This window comes from Phyllobates terribilis, unplaced genomic scaffold (assembly GCF_046119375.1).
Source record: "Phyllobates terribilis strain yellow unplaced genomic scaffold, ASM4611937v1 Scaffold_1__5_contigs__length_1240528914, whole genome shotgun sequence".
Classification (NCBI taxonomy): domain Eukaryota; kingdom Metazoa; phylum Chordata; class Amphibia; order Anura; family Dendrobatidae; genus Phyllobates; species Phyllobates terribilis.
Genome location: NW_027362761.1, coordinates 796,063,808 through 796,084,401, shown reverse-complemented (window position 1 = coordinate 796,084,401; position 20,594 = coordinate 796,063,808).

The window sequence follows — 20,594 nt, the reverse complement described above, 5'->3', positions numbered from 1 at the left end:
GGGGGTTGAATACTACTTGTAGGCACTGTATATAGTGCGAAATAGGTAGTGTAGGGTCTCCAAAGCCTGCCAAATCAACAAACAGTCCTTCTCAGGACTAATATCCATCCCAGATATCAGGCAGGCAGGCAGGCTGGCTGTATAGGAGACGCAGTGGTTATACCAACAAACACTGCATTACAGTCCTGTGTGCTCCTGCTGGTCAAATTGCTTGACTTATCCCCCGGTCTCAGGGGCCAGGAAAAATCCTTCTTTTTTTTCATCTAAATCCACCTGACAACGGACACGTGGACAAGTGCTTGTGGCCAGGGACGGTACATCTCGCTGACGGCACACTGGGTAAACATAATGGAAGCCGGGACCCAGTCGGACCTTGGGACGAAACACATCCTCCCCACACCGAGGATTGTGGGCCCTATGTCAGTCAGAGTTGCACCCACAGTGTACAGCTCCTGCGCATCATCCTCCTCCTCCTCCTCCTCATGTTCAGCCTTCATCTCAGATATCACCACATCAGTTACAAGCTGGAAGCACTGCAGTACTGCCTCAGTCAAGCGGCAAAAGGAAACTCATAAGCTTAGGTGATAAACCTCACAATGCTTGTGAGTTGTGGACAGCTGTGAAAGAGCAGGCACATCTGTGGCTGAGACCGCTGAACCTACATCCAGGCATGGTCGTGTGTGACAATGGCCGTAACCTGGTGGCGGCTCTGAGGCGAGGTGAGATCACACAGGTAACATGCCTGGCTCATGTGCTTAACCTCGTGGTTCAGCGGTTTCTTAAATCATACCCCGAGTTGCCAGATCTGCTCGTCAAAGTACGCCGCCTGTCAGCTCATTTTCGGAAGTCGGTTACAGCTTCCGCCGCCCTTGCTGTGTTGCAGCAGCGTTTGCAGCTTCCGGCACACCGACTGGTGTGTGATGTCCCCACACGTTGGAACCCAACCTCCACATGTTGCAAAGGATTTGTGAGCAGAAGAGAGCAGTTGTGGAGTACCGGCTGCAACACGGCCGTCGATATTCAGGTCAGACTCCAGACCTGGATGTCTGACATATGTACCATCCTGACAAACTTTGAGGAGTCCACCAAGATGGTGAGTGGCGATGACGCCATCATTAGCGTCAGCATTCCACTTGTCTGTCTTTTGCAATGCTCTCTGCAGAGAATTAAAGAGGAGGCATTGCAGCCATAGTATGATGAGATGGATCAAGAAGCCGTAGCGGGCGATTACACACAGCCCAGCCTCATCTCATCCCAACGTGCATTGGGGGACAATGAGGAGGAGGAGGAAGAACAGGAGCTGGTATCATGCGCTGTAGACGGTAGTACCTGTACAACTGTCATACCGTTGGTTCAGCATGGGTGGCCTGAGGACAGGAGGGAGGAGGAGGAGGAGGAGAGCATGGTCAGTCGTCATCTTGGTGAGGACACGGAATTCTTGCCCGTTACCAGTCTGGCACGCATGGCTGACTTTATGTTACGCTGCCTTAACCGTGACCCTCGCGTTGTCAAAATGTTGGGTGACAGTCATTACTGGTTGATGACACTTTTAGACCCCTGCTACAAGGAGAACTTTCACTCTCTTATTCCTGAGGTGGAGAGGTCTACAAAAATGGGGCAGTACCAGAAGGCCCTTGCTGCAGAACTGTTCAAAAAACTCCCATCTGAACACGCTAGCGGCAGAGGTCACAGTTTGTTGCCCAACCAAGGCGTACAGGCGAGAGAGACGCAACTCCAATCCAGCAGAGGCAGGGGAACACTGTCAACGTTCTGGGACAGTTTTCTGAGACCCGCTCAGCTTACAGGCCCTGAGGCGCAGGGTACTCTCACAAGGAGTGGAAAGTTTCAAAAAATGGTGAGGGGGTACCTTGCCGACCGTACCAGCGTCCTCCGTGATTCCTCTGTGCCTTTTAATTATTGGGTATCCAAGCTGGACACTTGGAATGAACTCGCTCTGTAAGCCTTGGAGGTCCTGGCCTGCCCTGCCGCTAGCGTGTTATCAGAGCGTGTTTTTAGTCCCGCTGGGGGAATTATAACTGATAAGCGCACTCGCCTGTCAACTGACAATGCTGAAAAGCTGACCCTTATCAAAATGAACAAGGGCTGGATTGGGCCAGACTTCTCATCACCACCAAATGACAGCAGAGTAACATAAAGTCAAATCCACTGTGTTATTTCGGGAGGTGTATTCCCATGCACCGCTTCACACCCACGCATGGGTATACGCTTCCTCATTTTGGCTGTATTTTGCTCTTCTCCTTATCCTCAGCCTCCACCACCACTATACCACCAGGGTGACCGTGGTCTGTGTTGCCAGCATTGCTAGTTCCTCCGTCCTAATTTTTGGCAGCTTTTGCTTGGAAGACATAGGCAAAGACTATGGGAGACCCACTCCCCAATAATGGGAATAATGTTTCGAATATGCTGTACTGCATGGCTCTTGTAAGGGGCATTGCAAGTTCCTCCGTCCTAATTTTTGGCAGCTTTTGCTTGGAAGGCATAGGCAAAGACTATGGGAGACCCACTCCCCAATAATGGGAATACTGTTTTCAATGTGCTGTACTGCATGGCTCTTGTTTGCCAACATTGCAAGTTCCTCCGTCCTAATTTCTGGCAGCTTTTGCTTGGAAGGCATAGGCAAAGACTATGGGAGACCCACTCCCCAATAATGGGAATAATGTTTTGAATATGCTGTACTGCATGGCTCTTGTAAGGGGCATTGCAAGTTCCTCCGTCCTAATTTTTGGCAGCTTTTGCTTGGAAGGCATAGGCAAAGACTATGGGAGACCCACTCCCCAATAATGGGAATAATGTTTTGAATATGCTGTGCTGCATGGCTCTTGTTAAGCTACTGTGACCTCCACGTCTCTTCCAAGGGGCATTAAAACCGTCTTGTTAAGCTACTGTGACCTCCACCACTCTTCCAAGGGGCATTAAAACCGTCTTGTTAAGCTACTGTGACCTCCACCACTCTTCCAAGGGGCATTAAAACTGTCTTGTTAAGCTACTGTGACCTCCACGTCTCTTCCAAGGTGCATTAAAACCATCTTAAGCTACTGTGACCTCCACCACTCTTCCAAGGGGCATTGATATTGTCTTTTTATTCCACTGCGACCTCCACCACTCTTCCAACGGGTATTAAAACTGTCTTGTTAAGCTACTGTGACCTCCACGTTTCTTCCAAGGGGCATTAAAACCGTCTTGTTAACCCACTCTGAACTCCATGTCTCTTCCAAGGGGCATTAAAACTGTCTTGTTAAGCTACTGTGACCTCCAGCACTCTTCCAAGGGGCATTAAAACCGTCTTGTTAAGCTACTGTGACCTCCACCACTCTTCCAAGGGGCATTAAAACCCTCTTGTTAAACCACTCTGAACTCCACAGCTCTTCCAAGGGGCATTAAAACCGTCTTGTTAAACCATTCTGAACTCCACACCTCTTCCAAGGGGCATTGAAATGTTGTTTTTAATTACCTCTAACCTCCACGACTCTTATAAACGGACATTGCATTTCCTCCTAATTTTAGTCAGCTTTTGCTTTTCAATGCATAGGCGAACACTAAGGGAGACCCACTCCCCAATAATGGGTAGAAGGTTTTTAGTACGCTGTAATCCACGTCTGTTTCAAGGGGCATTGCAGTTCCTCATAATTTTTGGAAAGCCTTCCATTCACTGCTTAGGCCAACAGTGTACAGGAGACCAGGTTGCTATAAATGGAAAAAACGGTTTAGATAAGGCCCTCTGACCTCCATGTCTCTTCCAAGGGACATTGGAGTGCCTCGAAATTTTTGCTATGCATTGCACTCACTGTATGCCCTATAACTGTGTAGCCGAACCGCTCCTTTTGGTACAGAAACATATCCTACAAGACGTGTGGTTGACTGGCCTGATATTGATGTGAATGGTCCCTGTTCCTCCTGCTCTTTCTCCTTTGCCACCACCTCATCCATCATTCATCACCTGAAGCTTTGTTTTAACAGAAGTCATAGAACTGGGATAGTAGCAGGAAAACATCCAGCAATCCTCAGAGGAGGTAGGATATGCGCCAAAACGCTGACCACCTCAGGCCTAGCCGCTACTACAGACATGCGCTTGCATTCCAAGGAACAGAAAGATAAGGAGATGGATGGTCTCATGATCATGAATAATTTACTCGTTGTGTAGGAGGCCGACCACTGCTGCTGTCTACCTTCTGAACTTTGTGTTGAAGCCTGATTGACCCAGGACCCGCAATCCTCTATGTCTGGAGGACGTGTTGCATCCCAGTATCCAACTGTGTCCTGGCTTCCAGAATATTAACCCAGTGTGAAGGCGTCAGTCAGATGGACCATCCCTGGCCACATTCACTTGTCCACGTGTTTGTGGTTAGGCTGTCCTTCAAATAGGGGTGGCTGGGGACTAAGTATGGACACCCGGCCGCCCCCTGGCGGTTGGGGACCAAGCGTGGACACCTGGCCGCCGGGCAGCTGGGGACTGAGTATGGATACCAGGCCGCCGAGGCAGCCATGATGTGGAGGCCAGATTCCGCCTCCACATGCCTAAAAGGCCCAATATCAAGTGCAAGCAAGCAAGCAGTATGGTATTGCAGCCTGGGGATGGGTGGGTGGCAGGCTGCATACTTGCGCTTGCATTGCAAGGAATGGGGGAGGTGCAATTGAACACTGCCCTGGGACAAGGACTTGAACGGGGATAGTTGCAAGTCTGCATCTTCTGATGCGGCAAGGATCACTTCTGATGGGCACACTTTTAGGCAGTGACCTGGGAGTCAGAGATGCTTCCTGGGGTCTTCCCCATGCTGTTCCCATGTCTTTTCAGCACTGTATGCATGTGTCACACAGCACAAGACCAGATAAGGTTGTAAAATGTTAAAATGACATTTCCCGGTGAATGCATTTTTCACGGTTGAAAGCAATACAAAAGTGCAAAAACGCATAAAAAATGCTACTTGTGAACATAGCCCAAGGTGTGGAGGAGTATTTTTGTTTTTGATTATTTATTTTACCTTATACACAAGTCTTTACCCTGGAAAGGAAGTTCCTTAACACATTTCACAGGAAAACCGTTTCAGTTTCGTTTTTGAACGTTTTATTGTGAGCCCGCAAAAGTGGCTTAATACCTCTGACCACGTTGTTGACAGCAGTGACCTGGGGGTCAGAAATGCTTCCTGGGGCGATCCCCATGCTGTCCCCATGTCATTTGAACACTGTCACTATCGTTTTGGGCACTTTTTAGGCTTTCTACAGACTGCCGGGGGTGCTGCCGCAAAAATGCTTGGGTCTCCCATAGACTAACATTTGGCTCGTTGCTCGGGTCGAGCACCTGAGTATCACGGTGAACTCGGCCCGAGCTTCGAGCACCCGAGCATTTTAGTGCTCGCTCAACACTAATTGGGAGGCGTTGCTTGTAAAATGACGCACCCTTAAACCATTCCAGCAAAATTTGAACTCCAATACGCCGCTTCTACTCTTCTGGGCTTTTCATTGTGCCTCAAAATAGTTTTCGACCACATATGGGGAATCGGTGTACTCAGGAGAAATTGCACAACAAATTGTATGGTCCATTTTGCTTTGTTATCCTTGTTAAAATTACAAATTTGAGGCAAAAGCAAAATTTTTGTGGGAATTTTTTTTTTCATTTTTACAGTTCAACATTATAAACTACTGTGAAGCACCCAGGTATTCAAAGTGCTCACCACACATCTTGATAAGTTCTTTGATGGGTCTAGTTTCCAAAATGGTGTCACTTGTGTGGAGTTTCCACTGTTTAGGCACATCAGGGGCTGTCCAAAAGCAACACGGTGTCCGCTTATGATTCCAGCAAATTTTGCGTTCAAAAAATCAAATGTCGCTCAAACAGTAGTTTTCCTCCACATATTGGGTATTGGCATACTCACGAGATATTGCACAACAAATTGTATGGTGCAATTTCTCCTGCTACCCTTGTGAAAATAAAAAAATTGGCACTAAAAGAACATTTTTGTGGGAAAAATTAGATTTTTTTTATTTTCATAGCTCAACATTATCAAGTTCTGTGAAGCACATGGAAGTTCAAGGTGCTCAACACACATCTAGATACATTCCATGAGGAGTCTAGCTTTCAAAATAGAGTCACTTGTGAGGGGTTTCCACTGTTTAGGCACAGCAGGGGCTCTCCAAATGTGACATTGTGTCCGCTATTGATTCCAGCAATTTTGGGTTCAAAAAGTCAAATTGCGTTCCTTCCCTTCCGAGCCCTGCTATGCGTTCAAACAGTAGTTTTCTTCCATATATGGGGTATCAGCATACTCAGGAGAAATTGCACAACAAATTGTATGGTGCATTCTCTACTGTCACCCTTGTGAAAATGCAAAATTTGGGGCTAAAGAACATTTTTGTGGGACAAATGTGGCTTCTCATTTTCATGGCTCTTCGTTATAAACTTCTGTGCAGCCAATGGGGTTAAAATAAAAAATTTTGGGCTGAAGTAAAATTTTTGTGGAAAAAAAGTAAAATGTTAATTTTTTCCTTCTATATAGCATTAATTCCTGTGAAGCACCTGAACGGTTAATAAGATTTTTGAATGTGGTTTTGAGGACTTTGAGGGGTGCAGTTCTTTGTTTTCCCAATTGATTGTGGGATTTTGAGTCTGTACCCATGGTAACCCCTGGATTATTGGAAAATGTGGAGATGGGATTAGTAAGAAGGATAAAACCTCATGGTGATTAGTTTCCATAACTATCTTTAAAGGTTCAGTCTCTTAATTCACTGGTCCTGAATTTAGTGGAGAGCCATCAACAATTTCCATAAATAGATATGCAAATTGCCTCTTCAGATAAAAGAGGACTTGTACTCTATAGCGCCACCTATTGGAAGTAACAATCCTACAAGTCACAATCAACCCTTTAACGAGTTGTGCAATATGACTTAGGATAAAAGCCAAATCAGAATCTCAATTTGCAGACATGGTGTTTCAGGCTGTTGGCCCTCATCAGTGCAAAGTATAAGAACTGATTTGGCTAGGTGAGAGGCTCTGGACTGAGGTCTAAGGGGTAGCGTTTCTCCTTATGGAGATTGACACACCAGCTCTGGCACGTCAAGGTAAGGAGGCTTATTCGCCATGCTGATTTGGCTTTTATCCTAAGTTATATTGCACGACTCGTTAAAGGGTTGATTGTGACTTGCAGGATTGCTACTTCCAATAGGTGGCGCTATAGAGTACAAGTCCTCTTTTTCTCTGAAGAGGCAATTTGCATATTAAATTTCCCAGAGGAGCATTGCATGGCGAATAAGCCTCCTTACCTTGACGTGCCAGAGCTGGTGTGTCACTCTCCATAACATGAATAGATAAAAGTCTGTTTTGAATTTTTACTCCATGTTCTTTTGTGAAAGAGATGTCCATAAAATGTATTTTTGCTCCTGAATCAACATTGGCAGATATGGAAATCCATTGAGAATCAACTTCAAACTTCCTAGAAATTAAGCAATGAAAGTCCTTGTTTTCTTTTTTAATGTTGGGTGCAATAGAGGAAATTGAATGGATTGACAGCATTCACTGGAGGCGTTGATTCAGACAAGACTGATTCTTCATCGGAAAAGTTGGGATCAGCTACCGCTGCCTACGTAGTCGAGAAGGACTATTGATAAGAAAGTGGTCAGACAATAAAAACATTGATTTTCCCGAAGTCTCTGTTCTTTTCTTTCAGCACTTTCTAATTTTAATAGTCTGTCAACCTGCAAGGGTTCAGCTTCAGATGTGTGAGGACTCTTTATCTCAAAGTCTCTGGGACTGGTAGTTGTAGCAGATGGATAATGGTTACTGTTGCGGGACCAGTTTGAGTTCCACTTTTCCAATCTTCTCTCTGATAATCAGAGATGCAATGGTAAATAAAGTCATCAAAATTTGTGGGAGCATCGGCCCAGGCTAGTTTATCTTCGAGTGAGCTGGAGAGTCTTTTCTTAAAAAAAAGATAATTTTGCAGCATTATTCAATTTAGTATCAATCACCCACCGTCTGAATTTTGTGGCGTACTCTGCAACAGAGTATTTACCCTGACGTAGAACCATCAGGGTAGCTGAAGCTGTTGCACAAAGATTAGGATGATCAAACACCTGGCTCATGGCTGCTAGGAAGGCCTCCAGATCATTAAGTCGATCATTATGGGTTTCATAAACGGGGCTGGCCGAAGCCAAAGTTTTATGTGGCAGTAGTATAATGATACACAATACTTTTGATCTGTCAGTATGGGAGTGAGCAGGGTGTGCACCAAAGTACAATCTGCACTGGTTGATGAATCCACAAAATTTGTCATGGTCTCCACCAAACCAACCTGAAAGGTGGGAGTGGAAGAGTGGGTGGAGGGGTCAGAGCTCAGCTCTGCTCAGACTACAGTGCAATCTTATTGCTTAGATCTTGTACAATATTCTGTAGATCCTGAATTACTTGTCCAAAAATTTGAATGTTATGGGATGTCTGAGTTTCAAATGCCGTGAATTTGGTTTTAGTACTTGCATGTCTGCATACATGCTGGTAAGCAAACAGTTCATTTTAGTTACACGCACCTCCAATTTTCCTCCCTCAGTGGCTTCCAAGATGATGGCTTGAGTATCCTAGTTTCGATGCTGGTGTAGCACTGCTGGAATCTAATGGCCGGAGGAGCATAATCAAATAACAACAATGGTAATAGAAGTCTTTGGAGATAGCGAGGGAGTTATAGGAAACAATCCATAGATAAATAAAAACAATCTGGATAAGAAAGTTCAGGAACTGGAGACTGGAATGTGACTAACAGCTAGACACAATACTCAAGCAATGAGTGAAAGATCTATGTGCCTTTAAGTAGGCCCAAACAGGAAACAAGATGGATTCCACAGGTTCAGAATCTGCCATCTTAGTAAAGGGCAATTGCAGAACACAACAGCAGCTTCCAGTGGTAAAGAGTGAAATTGCAGCACAATTATCAAAGTGAACAATAGCGGCCACAAGTGGTCAAACTGTAGAAGGACAACAGGAATCTTGACACGGGGACAATAAGACATTTTAAGGTCAAAACATCATATTAATATACAGTATTAGAAAGATATATAGTTAAATATAAGCTGCAAATAGACATTAGAAGAATCTATATTACCTATAACAGCTTGACCTCTAAGTTAAAATTGTTAAATCTTAGATTCTATTTATTCTTATATTTTTAGAATTGTCACTTATTTGATATAGCTTTTTAATTTGACCACACACATTTAATAGCTGTCAACCAAGCGACGGCTATTCCTCTTCAACTCCCTATACAATAGCATGCTCGGTTCGTCCAAGTATGCATGTGTTGTGAATAGTGAGAAGGGAGTTAGTCAATCCCAGACACCTCTGGCGGCAGCTTATCTCAATTTGGTACAAAAGGATCGGTCCTATGGTAATTTAAAAAGCCCAATATGTATTCCACAGCATAGAGAGAACAAATGTCATCGAAACACGTAATGAAAATTACAAAGTAAGACGTTTTTGCTCAAATCTATTACCACAGAAATAACCAAACTATGCTTCACACATTACATAGCTTTAAAATTACCAGTTATGATAGTTTCATACATTTTTAGCTACTTTTCCAAAGTCATCAACAAACAGATGATTGCATACAGCAAAAAGAAAATTGTAGAAAAAAAACATAGGCCTCCTCCATATCCCCTCAAAGCCTCCTTTCCTTCACCAATATAGGTGTGTTTTCTCCCATTTTGATAGAAATAATTTGCTCATAATTTCATCAAAGTAGAAGAATGTTGTACACAGCTCTGCAATGTCTACTTCACACATCTGTCTAGCATATACACTGCTAAAAAAAATAAAGGGAACACTCAAATAACACATCCTAGATCTGAATGAATGAAATATTCTCATTGAATACTTTGTTCTGTACAAAGTTGAATGTGCTGACAACAAAATCACACAAAAATCATCAATGGAAATCAAATTTATTACCCAATGGAGGCCTGGATTTGGAGTCACTCCAAAAATTAAAGTGGAAAAACACACTACAGGCTGATCCAACTTTGATGTAATGTCCTTAAAACAAGTCAAAATGAGGCTCAGTATTGTGTGTGGCCTCCACGTGCCTGTATGACCTCCCTACAACGCCTGGGCATGCTCCTGATGAGGTTGCGAATGGTCTCCTGTAGGATATCCTCCCAGACATGGACTAAAGCAACCGCCAACTCCTGGACAGTCTGTGGTGTAACGTGACGTTGGTGGATGGAGCGAGACATGATGTCCCAGATGTGCTCAATCGAATTCAGGTCTGAGGAACGGGTGGACCAGTCCATAGCTTCAATGCCTTCATCTTGCAGGAACTACTGACACACTCCAGCCACATGAGGTCTGGCATTGTCCTGCATTAGGAGGAACCCAGGGCCAACCGCACCAGCATATGGTCTCACAAGGGATCTGAGGATCTCATCTCGGTACCTAATGGCAGTCAGGCTACCTCTGGCGAACACATGGAGGGCTGTGCAGCCCTCCAAAGAAATGCCACCCCACACCATTACTGACCCACTGCCAAGCCGGTCATGCTGAAGGATCTTGCAGGTAGCAGATCGCTCTCCACAGCGTCTCCAGACTCTGTCATGTCTGTCACATGTGCTCAGTGTGAACCTGCTTTCATCTGTGAAGAGCACAGGGAGCCAGTGGCGACTTTGCCAATCCTGGTGTTCTGTGGCAAATGCCAAGCGTCCTGCACGATGTTGGGCTGTGAGCACAACCCCCATCTGTGGACGTTGTGCCCTCATACCACCCTCATGGAGTCTGTTTCTAACCGTTTGTGCAGACACATGTACATTTGTGGCCTGCTGGAGGTCATTTTGCAGGGCTCTGGCAGTGCTCCTCCTGTTCCTCCTTGCACAAAGGCGGAGGTAGCGGTCCTGCTGCTGGGTTGTTGCCCCCCTATGGCCCCCTCCACGTCTCCTGGTGTACTGGGCTGTCTCCTGGTAGCGCCTCCAGCCTCTGGACACTACGCTGACAGACACACCAAACCTTCTTGTCACAGCTCGCATTGATGTGCTATCCTGGATGAGCTGCACTACCCGAGCAACTTCTGTGGGTTGTAGAGTCCGTCTCATGCTACCACGAGTGTGAAAGCACAACCAACATTCAAAAGTGACCAAAACATCAGCCAGAAAGCATTAGTACTGAGATGTGGTCTGTGGTCCCTACCTGAAGAACCACTCCTTTATTGAGTGTGTCTTGATAATTGCCAATAATTTCCATGTATTGTCTATTCCATTTGCACAACAGCATGTGAAATTGATTGTCAATCAGTGTTGCTTCCTAAGTGGACAGTTTGATTTCACAGAAGTTTGATGTACTTGGAGTTATATTCTGTTGTTTAAGTGTTCCCTTTATTTTTTCGAGAAGGGTATATCTTCGAAAGTAACCTTTTAGCTCACTTAGACCTAAAAGGCCAGAGAAACATATAATGCAAATTACAAGATAGGTGGATTTTATCCACATATACAGAATCACGTGATTTTAGTCTATTGAGTATGGGAACCTTTACTATAAAGAATATTACAGAAACTAAAACCATATTTTCACGCATTCCACATCTTTAATCAATTTGCTCATAATTTAGGAAAAGTAGAAGGAGAATGTTGTATGCAGCCTTGCAATGTCTATTTCATAGCGCTGTCCAGTAAATATCTTTAAGAGTAAACTTTTAGCTCCATTTACATTATACTGTGCTCGCTTCATGATTTGCTGTTCAGAAGTAAAAGCTCATATTGATGTGGTCTAGGCCTAAAAGACCCCACTATATCTTGATCTGGGTACCATGACTGGTAGTTATCAGAGCCCAGGAACGTGAACATGTAGCTATCGCTTCCAAGCAGGTGGACAGTAAGACTTTTTAAGGTCGAAACATCATATTACCATATTAGAAAGATATATGGTTACAAATCAGCTGTCACTTATTTGATATTACCTCTTAATTTATAATAATAAATAATAATAATAATAATAATTTGACCACACACATTTAACCAAGCCACAGCTATTCCTGTTCAACTCCCTATACAGAAGCATGCTCGGTTTGTCCAAGCATGCATGTGTTGTGAATTGGGTCATAAGGTAATTCAAAAAGCCCAATATTTATGCCACAGCATAGAAAGAACAAATGTCGTCAAAACACATAATGAAAATTACAAGGTAGGCTGTTATTGCTCAAATATACAAAGATGGCTGATTTAAGTCTAATATGTATGGCAATCTTTAAGGTCTGAAGCCCATTACATAAAGAAAAATATATTTTCATACATTTGGAGTTTTTTTTTTTTAATACCCTTTGAATCAATTTCGAGCTCTGGTGACTTGATGTCTGTAGGAAGATCCATCTTGTGCAGCCCTAAATAGGTCTGCCAGGGTCTTCTCTGTCATTACTTTGACTGTATCAAGCCATTGAGTTGCTGGTTTTTCTCTTCGCCTTGTTATTTCTATTTTTATGACCATGATGTCCTTCTCCAGTGATTCCTCTCTTGTATGATGGGTCCAAAGAAGTAAGTTGTAGCTTGGTGATCCTTGCTTTGAGGGACATGTCTCACTTGATTTGCTTCAAAATTGATTGGTTTGTTCTTCAACGGGGTTTCCTTGTGACTAACCAGCGTCCATTTTTGTGGGTAAATATATGCATTGGTGTGCTGTGTGTCTGTATGATGGTGCCTCATGTGTGTTAGAGATCTTAGGATTATTTTACCACAGTGGCTGCAAACTTATATATTAATACTGGATCTCTTTACCCATGATGGATCACCTCTCTAGACGGATACCCTTTCCTTTTTTTATAGGTGGACTCATCAACTAATGGAGCAAATAGATTTGGTGACATAAATTATATGTGATAAAACTATTTATATGTTGCTTAGCAATATTTTGGATTTAATACTTGTGTTAATAATTTATTGACCACTAGGTGGCACCACACCATTGAAATGAGAACTCTATATATTTTATGAAGGAAAATTAATTTGAGAAATGTATATGTATGCACTAAGCACTTTATTCTAAAAATTCTATAAACTCTAATCTATGTCACCTTATATATAAAGCTTACTCCCTATTGTTTTTTTATTTTAAAAAAATTGCTTCATTACACCATATATTTAACGCTTGGTTATGTCACTTGATGCCTGTTTTTTTTGTATCATTTCATGTTTTTTACTTGTCCTTATCAGGTTTTTTAATCATGTCTAAATAAAAATTATTTTTTTAAGTATAAGGTCTCCTTTTTGTATCGGTTTATATATTGTTTATTAGGAGATACCTGAATAAATTGGCCTAATTATCGGTTTATCCTGTTCAACTCCCTATACAATAGCATGCTCGGTTCGTCCAAGTATGCATGTGTTGTGAATAGGGAGAAGGGAGTTAGTCAATCCCAGACACCTCTGGCGGCAGCTTATCTCAATTGGTGACAAAACGATCGGTCATATTGTAATTCAAAAAGCTCAATATTTATTCTACATCATAGAAAGAACAAGTGTAGTCCAAACACGTAATGCAAGCTAGGACGTTTTTGCTCAAATCTGCAAAAACTTCGGATTTTGGCCACATTCACATTTGGAGTGGCTTCAGAACAACTCTGTGACCATTCTTGACTGGCCCAGCTAGAGCCCTGACCTAAACCCAATTGAGCATCTCTGGAGAGACCGGAAAATGGCTGTCCACCAACATTCACCATCCAACCTGACAGAACTGGAGAGGATCTGCAAGGAAGAATGACAGAGGATCCCCAAATCCAGGTGTGAAAAACTTGTTGCATCATTCCCAAGAAGACTCATGGCTGTACTGGCTCAAAAGGGCGCTTCTACTCAATACTGAGCAAAGGGTCTGAATACTTATGACCATGTGATATTTCAGTTTTTATTTTTTAATAAATTTGCAAAAATTTCTACATTTCTGTTTTTTTTCAGTCAAGATGGGGTGCAGAGTCTACTTTAATGAGGAAAAAATGAACTTTTTAGAATTTACCAAATAACTGCAATGAAACAAATAGTGAAAATTTTAAAGGGGTCTGAATACTTTTCCATACCCACTGTACATAGAGAGACTGTGGGGCCATTATACTATATAAAGGGGGCTGTGCAGCCAAAATACTGTATATGGTGGCCTATGCTGCAATCTAAGGGGAGGGGCACAAACACATTGGTACAAGAGTGAAGGGAAACACAAAAAACCCCCAACAAAATCTTATCTTGCACCTCTGTCTCCAGTAGCTCACACCACTAGTACACTTGGTATATACACCAAACTTTCCAACTGTTCAAGAACAAGTTCAGTCCCCTCCTTTTACACATGACATTTAATTCTGAAAACTGGTACATACATATTTAATATTTTTATCCTCATACATTTGTCACAAGTACATTTATACATTTCTTTTTTATTTTTATTGTCATATATTTTATTTTATTCTGTTTGCAGTCTTTGTATTTTCTGCAATGATGTGATATCATATGACCGCAAAGGTTCGTTGCTGCGCGCCGTTTTTTGAATACTTTGTCTATATATTCCCACACTTTTTGGTCGTATGTTATCATTGTGGTTTGATCCTGATGAAGAGGTTTGAAAACCTTGAAACTCGCTGACAAAATAAAACCGCATTCATGATTCACCTTCACGTGTGATCATACAGTACAGACCAAAAGTTTGGACACACCTTCTCATTTAAAGATTTTTCTGTATTTTCATGACTATGAAAATTGTACATTCACACTGAAGGCATCAAAACTATGAATTAACACATGTGGAATTATATACTTAACAAAAAAGTGTGAAACAACTGAAAACATGTCTTATATTCTAGGTTCTTCAAAGTAGCCACCTTTTGCTTTGATGACTGCTTTGCACACTCTTGGCAATCTCTTGATGAGCTTCAAGAGGTAGTCACCGGAAATGGTCTTCCAACAATCTTGAAGGAGTTCCCAGAGATGCTTAGCACTTGTTGGCCCTTTTGCCTTCACTCTGCGCTCCAGCTCACCCCAAACCATCTCGATTGGGTTCAGGTCTGGTGACTATGGAGGCCAGGTCATCTGGCGTAGCACCCCATCACTCTCCTCCTTGGTCAAATAGCCCTTACACAGCCTGGAGGTGTGTTTGGGGTCATTGTCCTGTTGAAAAATAAATGATGGTCCAACTAAACACAAAACGGATGGAATAGCATGCCGCTGCAAGATGCTGTGGTAGCCATGCTGGTTCAGTATGCCTTCAATTTTGAATAAATCCCCAACAGTGTCACCAGCAAAGCACCCCCACACCATCACACCTCCTCCTCCATGTTTCACGGTGGGAACCAGGCATGTAGAGTCCATCCGTTCACCTTTTCTGCGTCGCACAAAGACATGGTGGTTGGAACCAAAGATCTCAAATTTGGACTCATCAGACCAAAGCACGGATTTCCACTGGTCTAATGTCCATTCCTTGTGTTCTTTAGCCCAAACAAGTCTCTTCTGCTTGTTGCCTGTCCTTAGCAGTGGTTTCCTAGCAGCTATTTTACCATGAAGGCCTGCTGCACAAAGTCTCCTCTTAACAGTTGTTGTAGAGATGTGTCTGCTGCTAGAACTGTGTGTGGCATTGACCTGGTCTCTAATCTGAGCTGCTGTTAACCTGCGATTTCTGAGGCTGGTGACTCGGATAAACTTATCCTCAGAAGCAGAGGTGACTCTTGGTCTTCCTTTCCTGGGGCGGTCCTCATGTGAGCCAGTTTCTTTGTAGCGCTTGATGGTTTTTGCAACTGCACTTGGGGACACTTTCAAAGTTTTCCCAATTTTTCGGACTGACTGACCTTCATTTCTTAAAGTAATGATGGCCACTCGTTTTTCTTTACTTAGAATTTGTATTATGGCAAGAAAAAAGCAGCTAACAGTCTATTCAGTAGGACTATCAGCTGTGTATCCACCAGACTTCTGCACAACACAACTGATGGTCCCAACCCCATTTATAAGGCAAGAAATCCCACTTATTAAACCTGACAGGGCACACCTGTGAAGTGAAAACCATTTCCGGTGACTACCTGTTGAAGCTCATCAAGAGAATGCCAAGAGTGTGCAAAGCAGTCATAAAAGCAAAAGGTGGCTACTTTGAAGAACCTAGAATATAAGACATATTTTCAGTTGTTTCACACTTTTTTGTTAAGTATATAATTCCACATGTGTTAATTCATAGTTTTGATGCCTTCAGTGTGAATGTACAATTTTCATAGTCATGAAAATACAGAAAAATCTTTAAATGAGAAGGTGTGTCCAAACTTTTGGTCTGTACTGTATATTTGAACCAGTGGGCATTGTGGACTCTGAACCACCGTACTCCTCATTTATTGCATTGTATCTTATTAGTGGACCTGCAGCAGCCTTTCCATGCCTCTATAGGAATTGTGACTGTCACAACACCATCAGGTGAGTGTACCTATAACATTTTACACCACTTGGTTATCAGATTAGACCCTATTTGCGCTTTATGTCTTTCCAGTTTGTTTTATTATTTTACTGGGGAGAAACAGAGATTGAGAAGGGGTTGTTCGAGTAGTGGAGAACTCCTTTAACAACCTTCTATATGTAACATACTCCATAATTATGGATCTATAGTACAGTCATGGCCAAAAGTTTTGAGAATGACACCAAAATTATATTTTCACATGATCTGCTGGCCTCTGGTTTTTATTAGTGTTTGTCTGATGATTATATCACATACAGAAATATAATTGCAATCATATTATGAGTACCAATAGGTTATATTGACAGTTAGAATGAGTTAATGCAGCAAGTCAATATTTGCAGTGTTGCCCCTTCTTCTTCAAGACCTCTGTAATTCTCCCTGGCATGCTCTCAATCAACTTTTGGACCAAATCCTGACTGATAGCAGTCCATTCTTGCATAATCAATGCTTGCATTTTGCCAGAATTTGTTGTTTTTTGTTTGTCCACCCGTCTCTTGATGATTGACCACAAGTTCTCAATGGGATTAAGATCTGGAGAGTTTCCAGGCCATGGACCCAAAATCTCTATGTTTTGTTCCATGAGCCATTTAGTTATCACCTTTGCTTTATGGCAAGGTGCTCCATCATGCTGGAAAAGGCATTGTTGGGCGCCAAACTGCTCTTGGACGGTTGGGAGAAGTTGCTCTTGGAGGACATTCTGGTACCATTCTTTATTCATGGCTGTGTTTTTAGGCAAGACTGTGAGTGAGCCGATTCCCTTGGCTGAGAAGCAACCCCACACATGAATGGTTTCAGGATGCTTTACAGTTGGCATGAGACAAGACTGGTGGTAGCGCTCACCTCTTCTTCTCCGAATAAGCTGTTTTCCAGATGTCCCAAACAATCGAAAAGGGGATTCATCAGAGAAAATGACTTTGCCCCAGTCCTCAGCAGTCCACTCCCTGTACCTTTTGCAGAAAATCAGTCAGTCCCTGTTTTTTCTGGAGAGAAGTGGCTTCTTTGCTGCCCTCCTTGAAACCAGCCCTTGCTCAAAGAGTCTCCGCCTCACAGTGCGTGCAGAAGCACTCACACCAGCCTGCTGCCATTCCTGAGCAAGCTCGGCACTGCTGGTAGTCCGATCCCGCAGCTGAAACAGTTTTAAGATACGGTCCTGGCGCTTGCTGGTCTTTCTTGGGCGCCCTGGAGCCTTTTGGACAACAATGGAAGCTCTCTCCTTGAAGTTCTTGATGATGCGATAGATTGTTGACTGAGGTGCAATCTTTGTAGCTGCGATACTCTTCCCTGTTAGGCCATTTTTGTGCACTGCAATGATGGCTGCACGTGTTTCTTTAGAGATAACCATGGTTAACTGAAGAGAAACAATGATACCAAGAACCAGCCTCCTTTTAAAAAGTGTCCAGTGATGTCATTCTTACTTAATCATGACTGATTGATCGCCAGCCCTGTCCTCATCAACACCCACAGCTGTGTTAATGGATCAATCACTAAAACGATGTTAGCTGCTCCTTTTAAGGCAGGACTGCAATGATGTTGAAATGTGTTTTGGGGGTTAAAGTTCATTTTCTGGGCAAATATTGCCTTTGCAAGTACAGTAATTTCTGTTAAGCTGATCACTCTTTGACATTCAGGAGTATATGCAAATTGCCATTACAAAAAATGAAGCAGTAAACTTTGGAAAAATTACTATTTGTCTCATTCTCAATACTTTTGGCCATGACTGTACAATGTGGCCAATAGAGGTCTTTACAGATAAGTAAGGCAGGGCTCCATACTGACAAAACTGTTCAATATGACCTTTACAAGACAGTGGAAGGTAAATGTATAAAAATGTATAAAAGCAACAGCAAAAATTATTTGGCAAAGAATACTGAACAAAATGAAACTAGTTATTTATGCAAGAAACACACAATACATGCAGAAATGGGTGCAAATGGTCTACATCCCATCGACAAGGGCGGACCACCTCCACCTTTGTTCCAATACCTAAACCCTACAGATGGTGGTAGCTAGAGTGCAGTACCAAAAGGGTATACAGGGGGATGCCTCACCTTGGTTACAGCTATTTCACCAGATAATAGGGGTGCCCTCTATGGTCTGTGTTTGGAGGTGCAGGGCTGCCAAAATATGTATCCCTACGCAACTTGAAAGACAGGTCGGTAAATGCTGATGTAGGCTGATACCAATGAATATGATAATATTGTAACTGATTCCTATACTAAGCATGCTGCTGTATTTATATACTTATGGTGGTTCTGGAGCTGTATTCATGTACTGATGGTGGTTCTGGTGCTTCATTCATCAATGGATGATGGTTCTGGTGATATATTCATGTACTGAAGGTGGTTCTTTTGCTGTATCCCTTCTTAGGAGACATTGATTTGTTCTATATACTGCAATACCTTGGTACTGTAGTACATCGTATAAGCAATTGGATGATCGCAGGTTCAAGTCCCCTAAAGGGACTAAATATTAGTGAATATTGCAAAAGCAAAAAAACTATGAATTAAATTTGTTCACTGCAGGTTAATTGCAATGTGGTGAGGGGTACCATTTAAAATGTTGTCGCAGGCAACAGAAAAATTAGATTCAGCTGTGGTGGAAACTATAGTGGGGCAATTCGCGTAATGGCCATTTTATTCTTTACCGCAGTCTGTGTACCTTCCTCAGAACTGCACTGCTCAGGCCCACCCACTATAATGTACTCTAGCTACTCATCCTCCCAGGTTATGTTCCACATACCTTCATTAAAAAAGACTAGAGTCTAGATTCATTTAAGTGTTTTAGCAAGATATCTGGTGTAAAACACTTTGAAAAGTTATAATTTTTTTTTTTTGCACAACACAAAGTTGTGCACATTTTTTTGCGATTTTAGCCATTTTCACTCTAGTACCGGCCTGACCCTCCAAAGTGGTCAGGGCAAGGGCAGGATGTGGTGCAGCAAAGACCCCCAGCAAATTCTTCTAAAGCTACGCCACTTTAGTTTCTCTACCATGTATTGTCTGTTCATTACTTTGCTGCCTATACAGTGGGAAAAATAAGTATTTGATACACTACCAATTTTGCAAGTTTTCTCACCTACAAAGAATAGAGAGGTCTGTAATTTTTATCGTAGGTACACTTCAACTGTGAGACAGAATCTACAGAAAAAAAAACAGAAAATCAAATTCTATGATTTTTAAATAATTAAATTGCATGAAATAATTATTTGATCAATTACAAACCAGCAAGAATTCTGGTTCTCAGTTGTTAGTTAAGAAGCCCTCCTACTCTGCACTCGTTACCTGTATTAGTTGCACCTCTTTGAACTCATTACCTGTATAAGGGACATTTGTCCACACACTTAATCACACTCCAACCTCTCCATCATGGCCAAGACCAAAGAGCTGTCCAAGGACACCAGGGACAAAATTGTAGACCTGCACAAGGTTGGGATGGGCTACAGGACAATAGGCAAGCAGCTTGACGAGAAGGCAACAACTGTTGGCACAATTATTAAAAATGGAAATTGTCTCTTCAGAGAGGAAGAGTACTTGAACTCTATAGTGTCACCTGTTGGAAGCAGCAATCCTCCTTACCTTGGCATGCCAAAGCCAGTATGTCACTCTCCACAAGGATAAACATTAACTCTTAGACCTCAGTCCAGAGCCTCTCGCCTAGCCAAATCAGTTCTCATACTTTGCACTGACAAAGGGCAATACCCCGAAACACAGTGTCTGTAAATTGAGATTCTGATTTGGCTTTTATCTTAAGTCAAATTGCAAGACTCATTAAAGGATCGATAGGGATGTGTAGGATTGCTGTTTCCAACAGGTGGCGCTAGAGAGTTGAAGTACTCTTCCTCTCCCAGAGACAATTTGTATAGAAAATGGAAGAAACACAAGATGACTGTAAATCTTCCTTGTGGGGTAAGAATGATTCTGAGAAAGGTCAGGAATCAGCCCAGAACTACACAGGAGGACCTGATCAATGACCTGAAGAGAGCTGGGACCAGAGTCTCAAATATTACCGTTTCTAACATACTACGTTGCCATGGATTAAAATACTGTAGGACATGCAAGGTTCCCCTGCTTATGCCAGCACATGTTAAGGCCCATTTGAAGTTCGCCAATGACCATCTGGATGATACAGAGGAGGCATGGGAGAAGGT